The following is a 4,350-nucleotide window of genomic DNA, read 5'->3' as shown; positions in this document are numbered from 1 at the left end:
CAACGGAGGTGAAGGAGAGTACCTCGTCCGTCCAAGTGGAAGCTTCAACTTCACAACAAGGTGAACCAAGAGTTGATACGGAAGCATCCACAAGCGGGACACACCAAGATGAAGAAAACGAGGAAGTGCATCAAGATGAATGTCAACAACCTCCTTCTCCACCACGACAAGAGAACGACAATGCCAACGATGAAGAAGGACAAGAAGAAGAAGAACAAGATGAAGAAGATGTTCAACGAAGACCCAAGCAAAAGCTTTCACGAGTTCGAGCAAGAGTTGCTAAAGATCATCCCGTCGAGCAAATCTACAATGACATTCAAACCGGGAGAATCACTCGCTCTAAAACTCGTTTAGCTAACTTTTGTGAAAACTATTCTTTCATCTCTAGCATTGAACCTATGAAGGTTGAAGAAGCATTGGAAGATCCGAATTGGATAAATGCTATGCATGAAGAGCTACATAACTTTGAGAGGAATCAAGTTTGGACATTGGTTAAGAAGCCCGATAACAACCACAACATCATCGGTACCAAATGGGTGTTTCGCAACAAGCAAGATGAAGATGGACAAGTAGTTCGCAACAAAGCATGTCTCGTCGCCCAAGGCTACACACAAGTCGAAGGTTAAGAGGAGAATTGAACATAATTGATGCTTCGAACTTGGAGTAGAAACTCCATTGGATACATGCAAGACATGAGCTTATGATTAATCCTTGATATTTCTCTTATGATGAATATCTTATGTCATGGATATATGTGTATCTTGCATGTTATCTAACCCATGTAGGTACTTGGTGGAATCAAATTCCATGAGATTGTAATCTACTCGCATCTTGAGCAATCTCTACATCACCAAGTCTCTACACTATGGTAGTTGAAGACAAGGAAGCACGTAGTTGAAGACAAGGAAGCACGAATCCACTCAAACATATCCTTTGACAAATTTTATGTTGAGCTTCACGATTATCATTTTTGGATACACAAGTGCTCTTCCTTGCAAGAACTAACCCATGTAGGTAGATGGACTAAAATTCCAAGTGGTGCTCCAAATTCTTGATGAGCTACATCAACCTTGAGCAACCCACACAAGTTCAACTACATGGACTACACCACCAACCAAGGTATGTTATTCCATCTTAGAGAAGCTTTACTCCAAGACATGAGCTAAAGCAACTCGACAAGATGTGAATAAATTAAGATGCTTAAATGAAAAATGGCAACCCCATTTTGAGCTTAAACGATGAGTATGACCTATGATCAAGTGATCTCACTTGACTCCTAAGTCAATATACTCTAACATAGATGACTTTGTCGCCGACCATCTCTAGATGAAGTTCTCTTATGTTCTTTTATGTGTTTTTGCATTTGTCTCATGCATATTTATTTCCCCATTCAAAAAAACTTCATTTAGATTTCTTTCTTTCTGTTTGTTCTGCATTTTCTGCATTCCAATTCATTGCACATCTTTCAGTAAATTCCTTGCAAATCTTTGTGAGATCTTACTAGTCTAGTGAGCTGAGGTGATAGGTGTTTTCTTCGCAATGGAATCGGTTTCACCGATTTGATATTTTCGGCCCAACCGAATCTTTTCGGTACGACCGAATAATACCACTCGGTGCCACCGACTTCATAACAGGACAAACAGTTTTCCACATAATTTTGTGTTTCTTCTTATCCAGCTCCACTCAATGAATCTGTCCTCTACAAGCATCACATTTTTATCATTGCTTTGTTTTGTGTCTCAAGGACCAAACCCATTCGACAGATTCCAGAAGACCCTTCTTGGAAATTGATGTCAAAGGGGGAGAGAGAGAACATCAAAGCTTATCATCTGAAGAGAGAGAGAGCATCAAAGCTTATCACCTTCCTTCTTAAGGGGGAGAGAGACCTAAGGGGGAGAGAGACCCTCAAAAGGAGAGAGAGATCTCCAGGGGGAGAGAATACTTAAGTAGAAAGTATTTCTCAAGGATCCCAGATGCTTGGTGTTCAAGAGGAGAGATGTCCACATGTCTTCTTGAGGGGAGAGACATGTTCATATGTTCTGTTGTGCCTATTTGCATTAGCATGCATCAGCTCTGATCATCATTCATATATTTCAGCTCTGTTTTCTTTCAAGCTCTGATTTTCTATTCCCTATCTTCTCCCAGTATCCCATGATTCAGGGGGAGCAAGACATCTAAGGGAAAGAGATCATTTAAATTCATTGCATATCTTTACTCTTGGGGACATGTCTAATCCAATGTGGTACCTAGTACTCACTCTCTACATGTCATCCCAGTCTTGGTATTCTTGTGGTTTCTTCTGTTTGCTCTGGCTAGTAGATGTATCTGTGTTATCTAACCTTGTTTACACAGGTTCATTCCATCCTAAGACAACTCAAGACTATAAGGTAAGTATATGCATCACAATCATGTGTATGAGGAATTCTTGCTGATGTACATATTGTTTGCAAGAAGGACTCATGAGCATGAAGGTATTTTCTTCAACATTCTTTGCTCTGATGCATATGGCCAAGATACATGTAACACATTGCCTGCTCTATCATGTTTATGCTCTCACATGCTTCTACATTCCATATTCACATGATTGCATACATGTAGGGGGAGCCTATGTTTGTTACATGTCTTTCCAAAGCTTTACTTGCTACTCTTTATATCTTTATCTAAAGCTTTGATGTATGTTGCCATCAAATACCAAAAGGGGGGAGATTGAAAGCACAAGTGCTCCCTAGGTGGTTTTGGTAATTAATGTCAACATATCTCTTGTTGGACTAACACTTTTATCTAGTATATTTCAGATAAGTTCAACAATGGAGTGGCATGGACTAAAGGATGTGGGAACTCCTTCAAGATGCTAAGGACAAAGGATTGGCTCAAGCTTCAAGCTCAAGACTCTTCATTTTACATTTTAGTGGTCCAAGATCACATTGAGTCTATAGGAAAAGCCAATACTATCAAGGAGGGATGAGGTGTTGCTTAATGAGCCTCTTGCTTCGTGTGCTTAGTGATATGCTCCAAAACCCTCAGCTACTTTCCCACTTCCACAAATGACCTAAACCCAAAGCCAAAATCGGTCACACCGATACTTCCTATCCGGCGCCACCGATTCCATAAGTCATAGCCACTGCCACAAACCCTAAGCAAATCGGTCTTACCGATAGGGATCTCGGTTTCACCGAGATGGGATTGTAATCTCTCTGTGTATGTCCATTATCAAATCGGTCTCACCGAGGTTGAGAAATCGATACTACCGAGATTACAATGCAAACTCTCTGGAAAACTTATTACCAAAATCGGTCTCACCGAGTTTGTGTAATCAGTCCAACCGAGTTTGCCTGACCAACTCTCTGGAAAGCTTATTACCAAATCGGTCTCACCGAGTTTGTGTAATCGGTCCTACCGAGATTACGTTATGTCTTAACCCTAACAATATCGGTCTCACCGAGTTGCATTTCGGTCCCACCGAAAACCCTAACGGTCACATTATTTGCTAAATCGGTCCGACCGAGTTTAACGATTCGGTCCCACCGAGTTTGGCAGGTTGTGTGTAACGGTTAGATTTTGTGTGGAGGCTATATATACCCCTCCACCTCCTCTTCATTCATGGAGAGAGCCATCAGAACGAACCTACACTTCCAGCATACATTTTCTGAGAAAGAACTACCTACTCATGTGTTGAGGCCAAGATATTCCATTCCTACCATATAAATCTTGATCTCTAGCATTCCCCAAGTTGCTTTCCACTCAAATCTTCTTTCCACCAGATCCAAAACCTATGAGAGAGAGTTGAGTGTTAGGGAGACTATCATTTGAAGCACAAGAGCAAGGAGCTCATCATCAACGCACCATTTGTTACTTCTTGGAGAGTGGTGTCTCCTAGATTGGCTAGGTGTCACTTGGGAGCCTCCGACAAGATTGTGGAGTTGAACCAAGGAGTTTGTAAGGGCAAGGAGATCGCCTACTTCGTGAAGATCTACCGCTAGTGAGGCAAGTCCTTCGTGGGCGACGGCCATGGTGGGATAGACAAGGTTGCTTCTTCGTGGACCCTTCGTGGGTGGAGCCCTCCGTGGACTCACGCAGCCGTTACCCTTCGTGGGTTGAAGTCTCCATCAACGTGGATGTACGATAGCACCACCTATCGGAACCACGCCAAAAACATCCGTGTCTCCAATTGCGTTTGAATCCTCCAAACCCTTCCCTTTACTTTCTTGCAAGTTGCATGCTTTACTTTCCGCTGCTCATACACTCTTTGCATGCTTACTTGATATGTATTGTGATTGTTGAAATTGTGCTTAAACTCCACTTAAACCCAAAGAATCTCAAAAACTGCAACTTTGGTACTTAGTGTCTAAT

The sequence above is a fragment of the Triticum aestivum genome, chromosome 2B (genome assembly GCF_018294505.1).
Source record: "Triticum aestivum cultivar Chinese Spring chromosome 2B, IWGSC CS RefSeq v2.1, whole genome shotgun sequence".
Taxonomy (NCBI): domain Eukaryota; kingdom Viridiplantae; phylum Streptophyta; class Magnoliopsida; order Poales; family Poaceae; genus Triticum; species Triticum aestivum.
This window is presented reverse-complemented; position numbering follows the sequence as displayed.